The sequence below is a fragment of the Corvus hawaiiensis genome, unplaced genomic scaffold (genome assembly GCF_020740725.1).
Source record: "Corvus hawaiiensis isolate bCorHaw1 unplaced genomic scaffold, bCorHaw1.pri.cur scaffold_32_ctg1, whole genome shotgun sequence".
NCBI lineage: Eukaryota > Metazoa > Chordata > Aves > Passeriformes > Corvidae > Corvus > Corvus hawaiiensis.
The window spans coordinates 3,334,953-3,357,261 of record NW_025963366.1 but is presented as its reverse complement, the minus strand read 5'-3'; positions in this window follow the sequence as shown (position 1 = coordinate 3,357,261).

The window sequence follows — 22,309 nt, the reverse complement described above, 5'->3', positions numbered from 1 at the left end:
ACCAGCAGCTTCCATCTGACACTGAGAGCCAGGGAAAGGACAGGGACAGAGAATTCAGTGGAAAGACTGCGAGAATTCTGCTCCCAGAGATCATTCCTGCTCACAGTGTCCCTTGTAGAAAGGGGACATGATTGCAGGCAGCCTGGACTGAGCATGTGGGGTTTGTTGTTTAGGAAACCTGCTCAGGCTTTTTCATTCTTTCCTTACAAACAGGAAAACTTCTCTGGGCCTGTGTGCAGGCAGAGCCCTGAGGAGAGCAGTTGGCACATGGTGCTGTGGGCTGGGACAGCCAGCTGCAGAGCTGAAGGGAAGAAGCCCCGCTGTGTCACAATGGCTCCTTGGCTTCATGTGCATCACCTGTGTCACCATGGTCTCCTTGATTCCATGAGGCCCCACTGGGTCACAATGGCTCCTTGGCTTCATGTGCATCACCTGTGTCACCATGGTCTCCTTGATTCCATGAGGCCCCACTGGGTCACAATGGCTCCTTGGCTTCATGTGCATCACCTGTGTCACCATGGTCTCCTTGATTCCATGAGGCCCCACTGGGTCACAATGGCTCCTTGGCTTCCATGTGGCCCCACTGTGTCACAATGGTGTCCTTGCTTCCATAGGTTTTCGATTGTAACAATGGACTCCTTGGTTCTGTGAGCTACCCTGCTTTTTGCAGAGGTGTCTTTGGTTCCAACAAGGCCCTGCTGTGTCTCATCAGGAACATATTTCCATGTGGTTCCATGATTCCCCACGGTGTCATCATGGAGTCTTGTTTCTAGGAGGTTCTGTAGTGTCACAATTGTCTCCTTGATGCCATGAGCCCCTGCAGTGTCACAATGGCTCCTTGCTTCCATGAGGAACACAAAAGCTTTGCATCAACACTGAGCAACAGCTGCTGAACGCACCTGGGAGCATCTGCTTGCATCAAAAGAGGGCTTCAAGCTGAGAATGGCACCAGCAGCTTCCATCTGACACTGAGAGCCAGGCAAAGGACAGGGACAGAGCATTCCGTGGAAGGACTGTGAGAATTCTGCTCTCAGAAACCACTGCTGCTCACAGTATCCCTTGTAGAAAGGGGACATCATTGAAGGCAGCCTGGACTAAGCATGTGGGTTTGGTTGTCTAGGGAACCTGCTCAGGCTTTTCCATTCTTTCCTTACAAACAGGAAAACTTCTCCTGGGCCTGTGTGCAGGCAGAGCCCTGAGGAGAGCAGTTGGCACATGGTGCTGTGGGCTGGGACAGCCAGCTGCAGAGCTGAAGGGAAGAAGCCTCGCTGTGTCACAATGGCTCCTTGGCTTCATGTGCATCACCTGTGTCACCATGGTCTCCTTGATACCATGAGGCCCCACTGGGTCACAATGGCTCCTTGGCTTCATGTGCATCACCTGTGTCACCATGGTCTCCTTGATTCCATGAGGCCCCACTGGGTCACAATGGCTCCTTGGCTTCATGTGCATCACCTGTGTCACCATGGTCTCCTTGATTCCATGAGGCCCCACTGTGTCACAATGGCTCCTTGGCTTCATGTGCATCACCTGTGTCACCATGGTCTCCTTGATTCCATGAGGCCCCACTGTGTCACAATGGCTCCTTGGCTTCATGTGCATCACCTGTGTCACCATGGTCTCCTTGATTCCATGAGGCCCCACTGGGTCACAATGGCTCCGTGGCTTCCATGTGGCCCCACTGTGTCACAACGGTGTCCTTGCTTCCATAGGTTTTCTATTGTAACAGTGGACTCCTTGGTTCTGTGAGCTACCCTGCTTTTTGCAGAGGTGTCTTTGGTTCCAACAAGGCCCTGCTGTGTCTCATGAGGAACACATTTCCATGTGGTTCCATGATTCCCCACGGTGTCATCATGGAGTCTTGTTTCTAGGAGGTTCTGTAGTGTCACAATTGTCTCCTTGATGCCATGAGCCCCTGCAGTGTCACAATGGCTCCTTGCTTCCATGAGGAACACAAAAGCTTTGCATCAACACTGAGCAACAGCTGCTGAACACACCTGGGAGCATCTGCTTGCATCAAAAGAGGGCTTCAAGCTGAGAATGGCACCAGCAGCCTCCATCTGACACTGAGAGCCAGGGAAAGGACAGGGACAGAGAATTCAGTGGAAAGACTGCGAGAATTCTGCTCCCAGAGATCATTCCTGCTCACAGTGTCCCTTGTAGAAAGGGGACATGATTGCAGGCAGCCTGGACTCAGCATGTGGGGTTTGTTGTTTAGGAAACCTGCTCAGGCTTTTCCATTCTTTCCTTACAAACAGGAAAACTTCTCTGGGCCTGTGTGCAGGCAGAGCCCTGAGGAGAGCACTTGGCACATGGTGCTGTGGGCTGGGACAGCCAGCTGCAGAGCTGAAGGGAAGAAGCCCCGCTGTGTCACAATGGCTCCTTGGCTTCATGTGCATCACCTGTGTCACCATGGTCTCCTTGATTCCATGAGGCCCCACTGGGTCACAATGGCTCCTTGGCTTCATGTGCATCACCTGTGTCACCATGGTCTCCTTGATTCCATGAGGCCCCACTGGGTCACAATGGCTCCTTGGCTTCATGTGCATCACCTGTGTCACCATGGTCTCCTTGATTCCATGAGGCCCCACTGGGTCACAATGGCTCCTTGGCTTCCATGTGGCCCCACTGTGTCACAATGGCCCCTTGCTTCCATAGGTTTTCTATTGTAACAATGGACTCCTTGGTTCTGTGAGCTACCCTGCTTTTTGCAGAGGTGTCTTTGGTTCCAACAAGGCCCTGCTGTGTCTCATGAGGAACACATTTCCATGTGGTTCCATGATTCCCCACGGTGTCACCATGGAGCCTTGTTTCTAGGAGGTTCTGTAGTGTCACAATTGTCTCCTTGATGCCATGAGCCCCTGCAGTGTCACAATGGCTCCTTGCTTCCATGAGGAACACAAAAGCTTTGCATCAACACTGAGCAACAGCTGCTGAACACACCTGGGAGCATCTGCTTGCATCAAACGATTGCTTCAAGCAGAGAATGGCAGCAGCAGCTTCCATCTGCAACAGAGAGCCAGGGAAAGGACAGGGACAGAGAATTCTGTGGAAAGACTGCGAGAATTCTGCTCCCAGAGATCATTCCTGCTCACAGTGTCCCTTGTAGAAAGGGGACATCATTGCAGGCAGCCTGGACTAAGCATGTGGGTTTGGTTGTCTAGGGAACCTGCTCAGGCTTTTTCATTCTTTCCTTACAAACAGGAAAACTTCTCTGGGCCTGTGTGCAGGCAGAGCCCTGAGGAAAGCACTTGGCACATGGTGCTGTGGGCTGGGACAGCCAGCTGCAGAGCTGAAGGGAAGAAGCCCCGCTGTGTCACAATGGCTCCTTGGCTTCATGTGCATCACCTGTGTCACCATGGTCTCCTTGATTCCATGAGGCCCCACTGTGTCACAATGGCTCCTTGGCTTCATGTGCATCACCTGTGTCACCATGGTCTCCTTGATTCCATGAGGCCCCACTGTGTCACAATGGCTCCTTGGATTCATGTGCATCACCTGTGTCACCATGGTCTCCTTGATTCCATGAGGCCCCCCTGTGTCACAATGGCTCCTTGGCTTCATGTGCATCACCTGTGTCACCATGGTCTCCTTGATTCCATGAGGCCCCACTGTGTCACAATGGCTCCTTGGCTTCATGTGCATCACCTGTGTCACCATGGTCTCCTTGATTCCATGTGGCCCCACTGTGTCACAATGGCTCCTTGACTTCATGTGCATCACCTGTGTCACCATGGTCTCCTTGATTCCATGAGGCCCCACTGTGTCACAATGGCTCCTTGGCTTCATGTGCATCACCTGTGTCAGCATGGTCTCCTTGATTCCATGAGGCCCCACTGTGTCACAATGGCTCCTTGGCTTCATGGGCATCACCTGTGTCACCATGGTCTCCTTGATTCCATGAGGCCCCACTGTGTCACAATGGCTCCTTGGCTTCATGTGCATCACCTGTGTCACCATGGTCTCCTTGATTCCATGAGGCCCCACTGGGTCACAATGGCTCCTTGGCTTCATGTGCATCACCTGTGTCACCATGGTCTCCTTGATTCCATGAGGCCCTGCTGTGTCACAATGGCTCCTTGGCTTCATGTGCATCACCTGTGTCACCATGGTCTCCTTGATTCCATGAGGCCCCACTGTGTCACAATGGCTCCTTGGCTTCATGTGCATCACCTGTGTCACCATGGTCTCCTTGATTCCATGAGGCCCCACTGTGTCACAATGGCTCCTTGGCTTCATGTGCATCACCTGTGTCACCATGGTCTCCTTGATTCCATGAGGCCCCACTGGGTCACAATGGCTCCTTGGCTTCCATGTGGCCCCACTGGGTCACAATGGTCTCCTTGCTTCCATAGGTTTTCTATTGTAACAATGGACTCCTTGGTTCTGTGAGCTACCCTGCTTTTTGCAGAGGTGTCTTTGGTTCCAACAAGGCCCTGCTGTGTCTCATGAGGAACACATTTCCATGTGGTTCCATGATTCCCGACGGTGTCATCATGGAGTCTTGTTTCTAGGAGGTTCTGTAGTGTCACAATTGTCTCCTTGATGCCATGAGCCCCTGCAGTGTCACAATGGCTCCTTGCTTCCATGAGGAACACAAAAGCTTTGCATCAACACTGAGCAACAGCTGCTGAACGCACCTGGGAGCATCTGCTTGCATCAAAAGAGGGCTTCAAGCAGAGAATGGCAGCAGCAGCTTCCATCTGACACTGAGAGCCAGGCAAAGGACAGGGACAGAGCATTCCGTGGAAGGACTGTGAGAATTCTGCTCTCAGAGATCATTGCTGCTCACAGTATCCCTTGTAGAAAGGGGACATCATTGCAGGCAGCCTGGACTGAGCATGTGGGGTTGGTTGTCTAGGGAACCTGCTCAGGCTTTTCCATTCTTTCCTTACAAACAGGAAAACTTCTCTGGGCCTGTGTGCAGGCAGAGCCCTGAGGAGAGTACTTGGCACATGGTGCCCCGGTCTGGGACAGCCAGCTGCAGAGCAGAAGGGAAGAAGCCCCGCTGTGTCACAATGGCTCCTTGGCTTCATGTGCATCACCTGTGTCACCATGGTCTCCTTGATTCCATGAGGCCCTGCTGTATCACAATGGCTCCTTGGCTTCATGTGCATCACCTGTGTCACCATGGTCTCCTTGATTCCATGAGGCCCCACTGTGTCACAATGGCTCCTTGGCTTCATGTGCATCACCTGTGTCACCATGGTCTCCTTGATTCCATGAGGCCCCACTGTGTCACAATGGCTCCTTGGCTTCATGTGCATCACCTGTGTCACCATGGTCTCCTTGATTCCATGAGGCCCCACTGGGTCACAATGGCTCCGTGGCTTCCATGTGGCCCCACTGTGTCACAACGGTGTCCTTGCTTCCATAGGTTTTCTATTATAACAATGGACTCCTTGGTTCTGTGAGCTACCCTGCTTTTTGCAGAGGTGTCTTTGGTTCCAACAAGGCCCTGCTGTGTCTCATGAGGAACACATTTCCATGTGGTTCCATGATTCCCCACGGTGTCATCATGGAGTCTTGTTTCTAGGAGGTTCTGTAGTGTCACAATTGTCTCCTTGATGCCATGAGCCCCTGCAGTGTCACAATGGCTCCTTGCTTCCATGAGGAACACAAAAGCTTTGCATCAACACTGAGCAACAGCTGCTGAACGCACCTGGGAGCATCTGCTTGCATCAAAAGAGGGCTTCAAGCTGAGAATGGCAGCAGCAGCTTCCATCTGACACTGAGAGCCAGGGAAAGGACAGGGACAGAGAATTCAGTGGAAAGACTGCGAGAATTCTGCTCCCAGAGATCATTCCTGCTCACAGTGTCCCTTGTAGAAAGGGGACATGATTGCAGGCAGCCTGGATTCAGCATGTGGGGTTTGTTGTTTAGGAAACCTGCTCAGGCTTTTCCATTCTTTCCTTACAAACAGGAAAACTTCTCTGGGCCTGTGTGCAGGCAGAGCCCTGAGGAGAGCACTTGGCACATGGTGCTGTGGGCTGGGACAGCCAGCTGCAGAGCTGAAGGGAAGAAGCCCCGCTGTGTCACAATGGCTCCTTGGCTTCATGTGCATCACCTGTGTCACCATGGTCTCCTTGATTCCATGAGGCCCCACTGGGTCACAATGGCTCCTTGGCTTCATGTGCATCACCTGTGTCACCATGGTCTCCTTGATTCCATGAGGCCCCACTGGGTCACAATGGCTCCTTGGCTTCATGTGCATCACCTGCCTCACAATGGTCTCCTTGATTCCATGAGGCCCCACTGGGTCACAATGGCTCCTTGGCTTCCATGTGGCCCCACTGTGTCACAATGGCCCCTTGATTCCATAGGTTTTCTATTGTAACAATGGACTCCTTGGTTCTGTGAGCTACCCTGCTTTTTGCAGAGGTGTCTTTGGTTCCAACAAGGCCCTGCTGCGTCTCATGAGGAACACATTTCCATGTGGTTCCATGATTCGCCACGGTGTCACCATGGAGTCTTGTTTCTAGGAGGTTCTGTAGTGTCACAATTGTCTCCTTGATGCCATGAGCCCCTGCAGTGTCACAATGGCTCCTTGCTTCCATGAGGAACACAAAAGCTTTGCATCAACACTGAGCAACAGCTGCTGAACACACCTGGGAGCATCTGCTTGCATCAAAAGAGGGCTTCAAGCAGAGAATGGCAGCAGCAGCTTCCATCTGCAACAGAGAGCCAGGGAAAGGACAGGGACAGAGAATTCTGTGGAAAGACTGCGAGAATTCTGCTCCCAGAGATCATTCCTGCTCACAGTGTCCCTTGTAGAAAGGGGACATCATTGCAGGCAGCCTGGACTGAGCATGTGGGTTTGGTTGTCTAGGGAACCTGCTCAGGCTTTTTCATTCTTTCCTTACAAACAGGAAAACTTCTCCTGGGCCTGTGTTCAGGCAGAGCCCTGAGGAGAGTACTTGGCACATGGTGCTGTGGGCTGGGACAGCCAGCTGCAGAGCTGAAGGGAAGAAGCCCCGCTGTGTCACAATGGCTCCTTGGCTTCATGTGCATCACCTGTGTCACCATGGTCTCCTTGATTCCATGAGGCCCCACTGTGTCACAATGGCTCCTTGGCTTCATGTGCATCACCTGTGTCACCATGGTCTCCTTGATTCCATGAGGCCCCACTGTGTCACAATGGCTCCTTGGCTTCATGTGCATCACCTGTGTCACCATGGTCTCCTTGATTCCATGAGGCCCCACTGGGTCACAATGGCTCCTTGGCTTCCATGTGGCCCCACTGGGTCACAATGGTCTCCTTGCTTCCATAGGTTTTCTATTGTAACAATGGACTCCTTGGTTCTGTGAGCTACCCTGCTTTTTGCAGAGGTGTCTTTGGTTCCAACAAGGCCCTGCTGTGTCTCATGAGGAACACATTTCCATGTGGTTCCATGATTCCCCACGGTGTCATCATGGAGTCTTGTTTCTAGGAGGTTCTGTAGTGTCACAATTGTCTCCTTGATGCCATGAGCCCCTGCAGTGTCACAATGGCTCCTTGCTTCCATGAGGAACACAAAAGCTTTGCATCAACACTGAGCAACAGCTGCTGAACGCACCTGGGAGCATCTGCTTGCATCAAAAGAGGGCTTCAAGCTGAGAATGGCAGCAGCAGCTTCCATCTGACACTGAGAGCCAGGCAAAGGACAGGGACAGAGCATTCCGTGGAAGGACTGTGAGAATTCTGCTCTCAGAGATCATTGCTGCTCACAGTATCCCTTGTAGAAAGGGGACATCATTCCAGGCAGCCTGGACTGAGCATGTGGGTTTGGTTGTCTAGGGAACCTGCTCAGGCTTTTCCATTCTTTCCTTACAAACAGGAAAACTTCTCTGGGCCTGTGTGCAGGCAGAGCCCTGAGGAGAGCACTTGGCACATGGTGCTGTGGGCTGGGACAGCCAGCTGCAGAGCTGAAGGGAAGAAGCCCCGCTGTGTCACAATGGCTCCTTGGCTTCATGTGCATCACCTGTGTCACCATGGTCTCCTTGATTCCATGAGGCCCCACTGTGTCACAATGGCTCCTTGGCTTCATGTGCATCACCTGTGTCACCATGGTCTCCTTGATTCCATCAGGCCCCACTGGGTCACAATGGCTCCGTGGCTTCCATGTGGCCCCACTGTGTCACAATGGTCTCCTTGCTTCCATAGGTTTTCTATTGTAACAATGGACTCCTTGGTTCTGTGAGCTACCCTGCTTTTTGCAGAGGTGTCTTTGGTTCCAACAAGGCCCTGCTGCGTCTCATGAGGAACACATTTCCATGTGGTTCCATGATTCCCCACGGTGTCACCATGGAGCCTTGTTTCTAGGAGGTTCTGTAGTGTCACAATTGTCTCCTTGATGCCATGAGCCCCTGCAGTGTCACAATGGCTCCTTGCTTCCATGAGGAACACAAAAGCTTTGCATCAACACTGAGCAACACCTGCTGAACACACCTGGGAGCATCTGCTTGCATCAAAAGAGGGCTTCAAGCAGAGAATGGCAGCAGCAGCTTCCATCTGCAACAGAGAGCCAGGCAAAGGACAGGGACAGAGAATTCAGTGGAAAGACTGCGAGAATTCTGCTCCCAGAGATCATTCCTGCTCACAGTGTCCCTTGTAGAAAGGGGACATCATTGCAGGCAGCCTGGACTGAGCATGTGGGTTTGGTTGTCTAGGGAACCTGCTCAGGCTTTTTCATTCTTTCCTTACAAACAGGAAAACTTCTCTGGGCCTGTGTGCAGGCAGAGCCCTGAGGAGAGTACTTGGCACATGGTGCCCCGGTCTGGGACAGCCAGCTGCAGAGCAGAAGGGAAGAAGCCCCGCTGTGTCACAATGGCTCCTTGGCTTCATGTGCATCACCTGTGTCACCATGGTCTCCTTGATTCCATGAGGCCCCCCTGTGTCACAATGGCTCCTTGGCTTCATGTGCATCACCTGTGTCACCATGGTCTCCTTGATTCCATGAGGCCCCACTGTGTCACAATGGCTCCTTGGCTTCATGTGCATCACCTGTGTCACCATGGTCTCCTTGATTCCATGAGGCCCCACTGGGTCACAATGGCTCCGTGGCTTCCATGTGGCCCCACTGGGTCACAACGGTGTCCTTGCTTCCATAGGTTTTCTATTATAACAATGGACTCCTTGGTTCTGTGAGCTACCCTGCTTTTTGCAGAGGTGTCTTTGGTTCCAACAAGGCCCTGCTGTGTCTCATGAGGAACACATTTCCATGTGGTTCCATGATTCCCCACGGTGTCATCATGGAGTCTTGTTTCTAGGAGGTTCTGTACTGTCACAATTGTCTCCTTGATGCCATGAGCCCCTGCAGTGTCACAATGGCTCCTTGCTTCCATGAGGAACACAAAAGCTTTGCATCAACACTGAGCAACAGCTGCTGAACGCACCTGGGAGCATCTGCTTGCATCAAAAGAGGGCTTCAAGCTGAGAATGGCAGCAGCAGCTTCCATCTGACACTGAGAGCCAGGGAAAGGACAGGGACAGAGAATTCAGTGGAAAGACTGCGAGAATTCTGCTCCCAGAGATCATTCCTGCTCACAGTGTCCCTTGTAGAAAGGGGACATGATTGCAGGCAGCCTGGACTCAGCATGTGGGGTTTGTTGTTTAGGAAACCTGCTCAGGCTTTTCCATTCTTTCCTTACAAACAGGAAAACTTCTCTGGGCCTGTGTGCAGGCAGAGCCCTGAGGAGAGCACTTGGCACATGGTGCTGTGGGCTGGGACAGCCAGCTGCAGAGCTGAAGGGAAGAAGCCCCGCTGTGTCACAATGGCTCCTTGGCTTCATGTGCATCACCTGTGTCACCATGGTCTCCTTGATTCCATGAGGCCCCGCTGTGTCACAATGGCTCCTTGGCTTCATGTGCATCACCTGTGTCACCATGGTCTCCTTGATTCCATGAGGCCCCACTGGGTCACAATGGCTCCTTGGCTTCATGTGCATCACCTGTGTCACCATGGTCTCCTTGATTCCATGAGGCCCCACTGGGTCACAATGGCTCCTTGGCTTCCATGTGGCCCCACTGTGTCACAATGGCCCCTTGATTCCATAGGTTTTCTATTGTAACAATGGACTCCTTGGTTCTGTGAGCTACCCTGCTTTTTGCAGAGGTGTCTTTGGTTCCAACAAGGCCCTGCTGTGTCTCATGAGGAACACATTTCCATGTGGTTCCATGATTCCCCACGGTGTCACCATGGAGCCTTGTTTCTAGGAGGTTCTGTACTGTCACAATTGTCTCCTTGATGCCATGAGCCCCTGCAGTGTCACAATGGCTCCTTGCTTCCATGAGGAACACAAAAGCTTTGCATCAACACTGAGCAACAGCTGCTGAACACACCTGGGAGCATCTGCTTGCATCAAACGATGGCTTCAAGCAGAGAATGGCAGCAGCAGCTTCCATCTGCAACAGAGAGCCAGGCAAAGGACAGGGACAGAGAATTCAGTGGGAAGACTGCTAGAATTCTGCTCCCAGAGATCATTCCTGCTCACAGTGTCCCTTGTAGAAAGGGGACATCATTGCAGGCAGCCTGGACTAAGCATGTGGGTTTGGTTGTCTAGGGAACCTGCTCAGGCTTTTTCATTCTTTCCTTACAAACAGGAAAACTTCTCAGGGCCTGTGTGCAGGCAGAGCCCTGAGGAAAGCACTTGGCACATGGTGCTGTGGGCTGGGACAGCCAGCTGCAGAGCTGAAGGGAAGAAGCCCCGCTGTGTCACAATGGCTCCTTGGCTTCATGTGCATCACCTGTGTCACCAGGGTCTCCTTGATTCCATGAGGCCCCACTGTGTCACAATGGCTCCTTGGCTTCATGTGCATCACCTGTGTCACCATGGTCTCCTTGATTCCATGAGGCCCCACTGTGTCACAATGGCTCCTTGGCTTCATGTGCATCACCTGTGTCACCATGGTCTCCTTGATTCCATGAGGCCCCACTGTGTCACAATGGCTCCTTGGATTCATGTGCATCACCTGTGTCACCATGGTCTCCTTGATTCCATGAGGCCCCCCTGTGTCACAATGGCTCCTTGGCTTCATGTGCATCACCTGTGTCACCATGGTCTCCTTGATTCCATGAGGACCCACTGGGTCACAATGGCTCCTTGGCTTCATGTGCATCACCTGCCTCACAATGGTCTCCTTGATTCCATGAGGCCCCACTGGGTCACAATGGCTCCTTGACTTCATGTGCATCACCTGTGTCACCATGGTCTCCTTGATTCCATGAGGCCCCACTGTGTCACAATGGCTCCTTGGCTTCATGTGCATCACCTGTGTCAGCATGGTCTCCTTGATTCCATGAGGCCCCACTGGGTCACAATGGCTCCTTGGCTTCATGTGCATCACCTGTGTCACCATGGTCTCCTTGATTCCATGAGGCCCCACTGGGTCACAATGGCTCCTTGGCTTCATGTGCATCACCTGTGTCACCATGGTCTCCGTGATTCCATGAGGCCCCACTGTGTCACAATGGCTCCTTGGCTTCATGTGCATCACCTGTGTCACCATGGTCTCCTTGATTCCATGAGGCCCCACTGTGTCACAATGGCTCCTTGACTTCATGTGCATCACCTGTGTCACCATGGTCTCCTTGATTCCATGAGGCCCCACTGTGTCACAATGGCTCTTTGGCTTCATGTGCATCACCTGTGTCACCATGGTCTCCTTGATTCCATGAGCCCCCACTGTGTCACAATGGCTCCTTGACTTCATGTGCATCACCTGTGTCACCATGGTCTCCTTGATTCCATGAGCCCCCACTGTGTCACAATGGCTCCTTGGCTTCATGTGCATCACCTGCCTCACAATGGTCTCCTTGATTCCATGAGCCCCCACTGTGTCACAATGGCTCCTTGGCTTCATGTGCATCACCTGTGTCACCATGGTCTCCTTGATTCCATGAGCCCCCACTGTGTCACAATGGCTCCTTGACTTCATGTGCATCACCTGTGTCACCATGGTCTCCTTGATTCCATGAGGCCCCACTGGGTCACAATGGCTCCTTGGCTTCATGTGCATCACCTGTGTCACCATGGTCTCCTTGATTCCATGAGGCCCCACTGGGTCACAATGGCTCCGTGGCTTCCATGTGGCCCCACTGGGTCACAATGGTCTCCTTGCTTCCATAGGTTTTCTATTGTAACAATGGACTCCTTGGTTCTGTGAGCTACCCTGCTTTTTGCAGAGGTGTCTTTGGTTCCAACAAGGCCCTGCTGTGTCTCATGAGGAACACATTTCCATGTGGTTCCATGATTCCCGACGGTGTCATCATGGAGTCTTGTTTCTAGGAGGTTCTGTAGTGTCACAATTGTCTCCTTGATGCCATGAGCCCCTGCAGTGTCACAATGGCTCCTTGCTTCCATGAGGAACACAAAAGCTTTGCATCAACACTGAGCAACAGCTGCTGAACACACCTGGGAGCATCTGCTTGCATCAATTGAGGGCTTCAAGCTGAGAATGGCACCAGCAGCTTCCATCTGACACTGAGAGCCAGGGAAAGGACAGGGACAGAGAATTCAGTGGAAAGACTGCGAGAATTCTGCTCCCAGAGATCATTCCTGCTCACAGTGTCCCTTGTAGAAAGGGGACATGATTGCAGGCAGCCTGGACTGAGCATGTGGGGTTTGTTGTATAGGAAACCTGCTCAGGCTTTTCCATTCGTTCCTTACAAACAGGAAAACTTCTCTGGGCCTGTGTGCAGGCAGAGCCCTGAGGAGAGCACTTGGCACATGGTGCTGTGGGCTGGGACAGCCAGCTGCAGAGCTGAAGGGAAGAAGCCCCGCTGTGTCACAATGGCTCCTTGGCTTCATGTGCATCACCTGTGTCACCATGGTCTCCTTGATTCCATGAGGCCCCACTGGGTCACAATGGCTCCTTGGCTTCATGTGCATCACCTGTGTCACCATGGTCTCCTTGATTCCATGAGGCCCCACTGGGTCACAATGGCTCCTTGGCTTCATGTGCATCACCTGTGTCACCATGGTCTCCTTGATTCCATGAGGCCCCACTGTGTCACAATGGCTCCTTGGCTTCATGTGCATCACCTGTGTCACCATGGTCTCCTTGATTCCATCAGGCCCCACTGGGTCACAATGGCTCCTTGGCTTCATGTGCATCACCTGTGTCACCATGGTCTCCTTGATTCCATGAGGCCCCACTGTGTCACAATGGCTCCTTGGCTTCATGTGCATCACCTGTGTCACCATGGTCTCCTTGATTCCATGAGGCCCCACTGTGTCACAATGGGTCCTTGGCTTCATGTGCATCACCTGTGTCACCATGGTCTCCTTGATTCCATGAGGCCCCACTGTGTCACAATGGTTCCGTGGCTTCCATGTGGCCCCACTGGGTCACAATGGTCTCCTTGCTTCCATAGGTTTTCTATTGTAACAATGGACTCCTTGGTTCTGTGAGCTACCCTGCTTTTTGCAGAGGTGTCTTTGGTTCCAACAAGGCCCTGCTGCGTCTCATGAGGAACACATTTCCATGTGGTTCCATGATTCCCCACGGTGTCATCATGGAGTCTTGTTTCTAGGAGGTTCTGTAGTGTCACAATTGTCTCCTTGATCCCATGAGCCCCTGCAGTGTCACAATGGCTCCTTGCTTCCATGAGGAACACAAAAGCTTTGCATCAACACTGAGCAACAGCTGCTGAACACACCTGGGAGCATCTGCTTGCATCAATTGAGGGCTTCAAGCTGAGAATGGCACCAGCAGCTTCCATCTGACACTGAGAGCCAGGGAAAGGACAGGGACAGAGAATTCCGTGGAAAGACTGCGAAAATTCTGCTCCCAGAGATCATTCCTACTCACAGTGTCCCTTGTAGAAAGGGGACATGATTGCAGGCAGCCTGGACTGAGCATGTGGGGTTTGTTGTTTAGGAAACCTGCTCAGGCTTTTCCATTCTTTCCTTACAAACAGGAAAACTTCTCTGGGCCTGTGTGCAGGCAGAGCCCTGAGGAGAGCACTTGGCACATGGTGCTGTGGGCTGGGACAGCCAGCTGCAGAGCTGAAGGGAAGAAGCCCCGCTGTGTCACAATGGCTCCTTGGCTTCATGTGCATCACCTGTGTCACCATGGTCTCCTTGATTCCATGAGGCCCCACTGTGCCACAATGGCTCCTTGGCTTCATGTGCATCACCTGTGTCACCATGGTCTCCTTGATTCCATGAGCCCCCACTGTGTCACAATGGCTCCTTGGCTTCATGTGCATCACCTGTGTCACCATGGTCTCCTTGATTCCATGAGGCCCCACTGTGTCACAATGGCCCCTTGCTTCCATAGGTTTTCTATTGTAACAATGGACTCCTTGGTTCTGTGAGCTACCCTGCTTTTTGCAGAGGTGTCTTTGGTTCCAACAAGGCCCTGCTGTGTCTCATGAGGAACACATTTCCATGTGGTTCCATGATTCGCCACGGTGTCACCATGGAGCCTTGTTTCTAGGAGGTTCTGTACTGTCACAATTGTCTCCTTGATGCCATGAGCCCCTGCAGTGTCACAATGGCTCCTTGCTTCCATGAGGAACACAAAAGCTTTGCATCAACACTGAGCAACAGCTGCTGAACACACCTGGGAGCATCTGCTTGCATCAAACGATGGCTTCAAGCAGAGAATGGCAGCAGCAGCTTCCATCTGCAACAGAGAGCCAGGCAAAGGACAGGGACAGAGAATTCAGTGGGAAGACTGCTAGAATTCTGCTCCCAGAGATCATTCCTGCTCACAGTGTCCCTTGTAGAAAGGGGACATCATTGCAGGCAGCCTGGACTAAGCATGTGGGTTTGGTTGTCTAGGGAACCTGCTCAGGCTTTTTCATTCTTTCCTTACAAACAGGAAAACTTCTCTGGGCCTGTGTGCAGGCAGAGCCCTGAGGAAAGCACTTGGCACATGGTGCTGTGGGCTGGGACAGCCAGCTGCAGAGCTGAAGGGAAGAAGCCCCGCTGTGTCACAATGGCTCCTTGGCTTCATGTGCATCACCTGTGTCACCAGGGTCTCCTTGATTCCATGAGGCCCCACTGTGTCACAATGGCTCCTTGGCTTCATGTGCATCACCTGTGTCACCATGGTCTCCTTGATTCCATGAGGCCCCACTGTGTCACAATGGCTCCTTGGCTTCATGTGCATCACCTGTGTCACCATGGTCTCCTTGATTCCATGAGGCCCCACTGTGTCACAATGGCTCCTTGGATTCATGTGCATCACCTGTGTCACCATGGTCTCCTTGATTCCATGAGGCCCCCCTGTGTCACAATGGCTCCTTGGCTTCATGTGCATCACCTGTGTCACCATGGTCTCCTTGATTCCATGAGGACCCACTGGGTCACAATGGCTCCTTGGCTTCATGTGCATCACCTGCCTCACAATGGTCTCCTTGATTCCATGAGGCCCCACTGTGTCACAATGGCTCCTTGGCTTCATGTGCATCACCTGTGTCAGCATGGTCTCCTTGATTCCATGAGGCCCCACTGGGTCACAATGGCTCCTTGGCTTCATGTGCATCACCTGTGTCACCATGGTCTCTTTGATTCCATGAGGCCCCACTGGGTCACAATGGCTCCTTGGCTTCATGTGCATCACCTGTGTCACCATGGTCTCCGTGATTCCATGAGGCCCCACTGTGTCACAATGGCTCCTTGGCTTCATGTGCATCACCTGTGTCACCATGGTCTCCTTGATTCCATGAGGCCCCACTGTGTCACAATGGCTCCTTGACTTCATGTGCATCACCTGTGTCACCATGGTCTCCTTGATTCCATGAGGCCCCACTGTGTCACAATGGCTCTTTGGCTTCATGTGCATCACCTGTGTCACCATGGTCTCCTTGATTCCATGAGCCCCCACTGTGTCACAATGGCTCCTTGACTTCATGTGCATCACCTGTGTCACCATGGTCTCCTTGATTCCATGAGCCCCCACTGTGTCACAATGGCTCCTTGGCTTCATGTGCATCACCTGCCTCACAATGGTCTCCTTGATTCCATGAGCCCCCACTGTGTCACAATGGCTCCTTGGCTTCATGTGCATCACCTGTGTCACCATGGTCTCCTTGATTCCATGAGCCCCCACTGTGTCACAATGGCTCCTTGACTTCATGTGCATCACCTGTGTCACCATGGTCTCCTTGATTCCATGAGGCCCCACTGTGTCACAATGGCTCCTTGGCTTCATGTGCATCACCTGTGTCACCATGGTCTCCTTGATTCCATGAGGCCCCACTGGGTCACAATGGCTCCGTGGCTTCCATGTGGCCCCACTGGGTCACAATGGTGTCCTTGCTTCCATAGGTTTTCTATTGTAACAATGGACTCCTTGGTTCTGTGAGCTACCCTGCTTTTTGCAGAGGTGTCTTTGGTTCCAACAAGGCCCTGCTGTGTCTCATGAGGAACACATTTCCATGTGGTTCCATGATTCCCGACGGTGTCATCATGGAGTCTTGTTTCTAGGAGGTTCTGTAGTGTCACAATTGTCTCCTTGATGCCATGAGCCCCTGCAGTGTCACAATGGCTCCTTGCTTCCATGAGGAACACAAAAGCTTTGCATCAACACTGAGCAACAGCTGCTGAACACACCTGGGAGCATCTGCTTGCATCAATTGAGGGCTTCAAGCTGAGAATGGCACCAGCAGCTTCCATCTGACACTGAGAGCCAGGGAAAGGACAGGGACAGAGAATTCAGTGGAAAGACTGCGAGAATTCTGCTCCCAGAGATCATTCCTGCTCACAGTGTCCCTTGTAGAAAGGGGACATGATTGCAGGCAGCCTGGACTGAGCATGTGGGGTTTGTTGTATAGGAAACCTGCTCAGGCTTTTCCATTCGTTCCTTACAAACAGGAAAACTTCTCTGGGCCTGTGTGCAGGCAGAGCCCTGAGGAGAGCACTTGGCACATGGTGCTGTGGGCTGGGACAGCCAGCTGCAGAGCTGAAGGGAAGAAGCCCCGCTGTGTCACAATGGCTCCTTGGCTTCATGTGCATCACCTGTGTCACCATGGTCTCCTTGATTCCATGAGGCCCCACTGTGTCACAATGGCTCCTTGGCTTCATGTGCATCACCTGTGTCACCATGGTCTCCTTGATTCCATGAGGCCCCACTGGGTCACAATGGCTCCTTGGCTTCATGTGCATCACCTGTGTCACCATGGTCTCCTTGATTCCATGAGGCCCCACTGTGTCACAATGGCTCCTTGGCTTCATGTGCATCACCTGTGTCACCATGGTCTCCTTGATTCCATGAGGCCCCACTGGGTCACAATGGCTCCTTGGCTTCATGTGCATCACCTGTGTCACCATGGTCTCCTTGATTCCATGAGGCCCCACTGTGTCACAATGGCTCCTTGGCTTCATGTGCATCACCTGTGTCACCATGGTCTCCTTGATTCCATGAGGCCCCACTGTGTCACAATGGCCCCTTGCTTCCATAGGTTTTCTATTGTAACAATGGACTCCTTGGTTCTGTGAGCTACCCTGCTTTTTGCAGAGGTGTCTTTGGTTCCAACAAGGCCCTGCTGCGTCTCATCAGGAACACATTTCCATGTGGTTCCATGATTCATCATGGTGTCACCATGGAGCCTTGTTTCTAGGAGGTTCTGTAGTGTCACAATTGTCTCCTTGATGTCATGAGCCCCTGCAGTGTCACAATGGCTCCTTGCTTCCATGAGGAACACAAAAGCTTTGCATCAACACTGAGCAACAGCTGCTGAACACACCTGGGAGCATCTGCTTGCATCAAACGAGGGCTTCAAGCTGAGAATGGCAGCAGCAGCTTCCATCTGCAACAGAGAGCCAGGCAAAGGACAGGGACAGGGAATTCCGTGGAAAGACTGCGGGAATTCTGCTCCCAGAGATCATTCCTGCTCACAGTGTCCCTTGTAGAAAGGGGACATCATTGCAGGCAGCCTGGACTGAGCATGTGGGGTTGGTTGTTTAGGAAAGCTGCTCGGGCTTTTCCATTCGTTCCTTACAAACAGGAAAACTTCTCTGGGCCTGTGTGCAGGCAGAGCCCTGAGGAGAGCACTTGGCACATGGTGCTGTGGGCTGGGACAGCCAGCTGCAGAGCTGAAGGGAAGAAGCCCCGCTGTGTCACAATGGCTCCTTGGCTTCATGTGCATCACCTGTGTCACCATGGTCTCCTTGATTCCATGAGGCCCCACTGTGTCACAATGGCTCCTTGGCTTCATGTGCATCACCTGTGTCACCATGGTCTCCTTGATTCCATGAGGCCCCACTTTGTCACAATGGCTCCTTGGCTTCATGTGAATCACCTGTGTCACCATGGTCTCCTTGATTCCATGAGGCCCCACTGGGTCACAATGGCTCCTTGGCTTCATGTGCATCACCTGTGTCACCATGGTCTCCTTGATTCCATGAGGCCCCACTTTGTCACAATGGCTCCTTGGCTTCATGTGCATCACCTGTGTCACCATGGTCTCCTTGATTCCATGAGGCCCCACTGGGTCACAATGGCTCCTTGGCTTCATGTGCATCACCTGCCTCACAATGGTCTCCTTGATTCCATGAGGCCCCACTGGGTCACAATGGCTCCTTGGCTTCATGTGCATCACCTGTGTCACCATGGTCTCCTTGATTCCATGAGGCCCCACTGGGTCACAATGGCTCCTTGGCTTCATGTGCATCACCTGTGTCACCATGGTCTCCTTGATTCCATGAGGCCCCACTGGGTCACAATGGCTCCGTGGCTTCCATGTGGCCCCACTGTGTCACAATGGCCCCTTGCTTCCATAGGTTTTCTATTGTAACAATGGACTCCTTGGTTCTGTGAGCTACCCTGCTTTTTGCAGAGGTGTCTTTGGTTCCAACAAGGCCCTGCTGTGTCTCATGAGGAACACATTTCCATGTGGTTCCATGATTCGCCACGGTGTCACCATGGAGCCTTGTTTCTAGGAGGTTCTGTACTGTCACAATTGTCGCCTTGATGCCATGAGCCCCTGCAGTGTCACAATGGCTCCTTGCTTCCATGAGGAACACAAAAGCTTTGCATCAACACTGAGCAACAGCTGCTGAACACACCTGGGAGCATCTGCTTGCATCAAACGAGGGCTTCAAGCTGAGAATGGCAGCAGCAGCTTCCATCTGCAACAGAGAGCCAGGCAAAGGACAGGGACAGAGAATTCCGTGGAAAGACTGCGAGAATTCTGCTCCCAGACATCATTCCTGCTCACAGTGTCCCTTGTAGAAAGGGGACATCATTGCAGGCAGCCTGGACTGAGCATGTGGGGTTGGTTGTCTAGGGAACCTGCTCAGGCTTTTTCATTCTTTCCTTACAAACAGGAAAACTTCTCTGGGCCTGTGTGCAGGCAGAGCCCTGAGGAGAGCAGTTGGCACATGGTGCCTAGGGCTGGGACAGCGAGCTGCAGAGCTGAAGGGAAGAAGCCCCGCTGTGTCACAATGGCTCCTTGGCTTCATGTGCATCACCTGTGTCACCATGGTCTCCTTGATTCCATGCGGCCCCACTGGGTCACAATGGCTCCGTGGCTTCATGTGCATCACCTGTGTCACCATGGTCTCCTTGATTCCATGAGGCCCCACTGGGTCACAATGGCTCCGTGGCTTCCATGTGGCCCCACTGTGTCACAATGGCCCCTTGCTTCCATAGGTTTTCGATTGTAACAATGGACTCCTTGGTTCTGTGAGCTACCCTGCTTTTTGCAGAGGTGTCTTTGGTTCCAACAAGGCCCTGCTGTGTCTCATGAGGAACACATGTCCATGTGGTTCCATGATTCCCCACGGTGTCACCATGGAGCCTTGTTTCTAGGAGGTTCTGTACTGTCACAATTGTCTCCTTGATGCCATGAGCCCCTGCAGTGTCACAATGGCTCCTTGCTTCCATGAGGAACACAAAAGCTTTGCATCAACACTGAGCAACAGCTGCTGAACACACCTGGGAGCATCTGCTTGCATCAAACGAGGGCTTCAAGCTGAGAATGGCAGCAGCAGCTTCCATCTGCAACAGAGAGCCAGGCAAAGGACAGGGACAGAGAATTCCGTGGAAAGACTGCGAGAATTCTGCTCCCAGACATCATTCCTGCTCACAGTGTCCCTTGTAGAAAGGGGACATCATTGCAGGCAGCCTGGACTGAGCATGTGGGTTTGGTTGTCTAGGGAACCTGCTCAGGCTTTTTCATTCTTTCCTTACAAACAGGAAAACTTCTCTGGGCCTGTGTGCAGGCAGAGCCCTGAGGAAAGCACTTGGCACATGGTGCCTCGGTCTGGGACAGCCAGCTGCAGAGCTGAAGGGAAGTAGCCCCGCTGTGTCACAATGGCTCCTTGGCTTCATGTGCATCACCTGTGTCACCATGGTCTCCTTGATTCCATGAGGCCCTGCTGGGTCACAATGGCTCCTTGGCTTCATGTGCATCACCTGTGTCACCATGGTCTCCTTGATTCCATGAGGCCCTGCTGTGTCACAATGGCTCCTTGGCTTCATGTGCATCACCTGTGTCACCATGGTCTCCTTGATTCCATGAGGCCCCACTGGGTCACAATGGCTCCTTGGCTTCATGTGCATCACCTGTGTTACCATGGTCTCCTTGATTCCATGAGGCCCCACTGGGTCACAATGGCTCCTTGGCTTCCATGTGGCCCCACTGTGTCACAATGGTCTCCTTGATTCCATGAGGCCCCACTGGGTCACAATGGCTCCTTGGCTTCCATGTGGCCCCACTTTGTCACAATGGCTCCTTGCTTCCATAGGTTTTCTATTGTAACAATGGACTCCTTGGTTCTGTGAGCTACCCTGCTTTTTGCAGAGGTGTCTTTGGTTCCAACAAGGCCCTGCTGCGTCTCATCAGGAACACATTTCCATGTGGTTCCATGATTCCCCACGGTGTCACCATGGAGCCTTGTTTCTAGGAGGTTCTGTACTGTCACAATTGTCTCCTTGATGCCATGAGCCCCTGCAGTGTCACAATGGCTCCTTGCTTCCATGAGGAACACAAAAGCTTTGCATCAACACTGAGCAACAGCTGCTGAACACACCTGGGAGCATCTGCTTGCATCAAACGAGGGCTTCAAGCTGAGAATGGCAGCAGCAGCTTCCATCTGCAACAGAGAGCCAGGCAAGAGACAGGGACAGAGAATTCCGTGGAAAGACTGCGAGAATTCTGCTCCCAGACATCATTCCTGCTCACAGTGTCCCTTGTAGAAAGGGGACATCATTGCAGGCAGCCTGGACTGAGCATGTGGGGTTGGTTGTTTAGGAAAGCTGCTCGGGCTTTTCCATTCGTTCCTTACAAACAGGAAAACTTCTCTGGGCCTGTGTGCAGGCAGAGCCCTGAGGAGAGCACTTGGCACATGGTGCTGTGGGCTGGGACAGCCAGCTGCAGAGCTGAAGGGAAGAAGCCCCGCTGTGTCACAATGGCTCCTTGGCTTCATGTGCATCACCTGTGTCACCATGGTCTCCTTGATTCCATGAGGCCCCACTGTGTCACAATGGCTCCTTGGCTTCATGTGCATCACCTGTGTCACCATGGTCTCCTTGATTCCATGAGGCCCCACTGGGTCACAATGGCTCCTTGGCTTCATGTGCATCACCTGTGTCACCATGGTCTCCTTGATTCCATGCGGCCCCACTGGGTCACAATGGCTCCTAGGCTTCATGTGCATCACCTGTGTCACCATGGTCTCCTTGATTCCATGAGGCCCCACTGGGTCACAATGGCTCCGTGGCTTCCATGTGGCCCCACTGTGTCACAATGGCCCCTTGCTTCCATAGGTTTTCGATTGTAACAATGGACTCCTTGGTTCTGTGAGCTACCCTGCTTTTTGCAGAGGTGTCTTTGGTTCCAACAAGGCCCTGCTGTTTCTCATGAGGAACACATGTCCATGTGGTTCCATGATTCCCCACGGTGTCACCATGGAGCCTTGTTTCTAGGAGGTTCTGTACTGTCACAATTGTCTCCTTGATGCCATGAGCCCCTGCAGTGTCACACTGGCTCCTTGCTTCCATGAGGAACACAAAAGCTTTGCATCAACACTGAGCAACAGCTGCTGAACACACCTGGGAGCATCTGCTTGCATCAAACGAGGGCTTCAAGCTGAGAATGGCAGCAGCAGCTTCCATCTGCAACAGAGAGCCAGGCAAGAGACAGGGACAGAGAATTCTGTGGAAAGATTGTGAGAATTCTGCTCCCAGAGATCATTCCTGCTCACAGTGTCCCTTGTAGAAAGGGGACATCATTGCAGGCAGCCTGGACTGAGCATGTGGTGTTGGTTGTTTAGGAAAGCTGCTCAGGCTTTTTCATTCTTTCCTTACAAACAGGAAAACTTCTCTGGGCCTGTGTGCAGGGAGAGCCCTGAGGAGAGCACTTGGCACATGGTG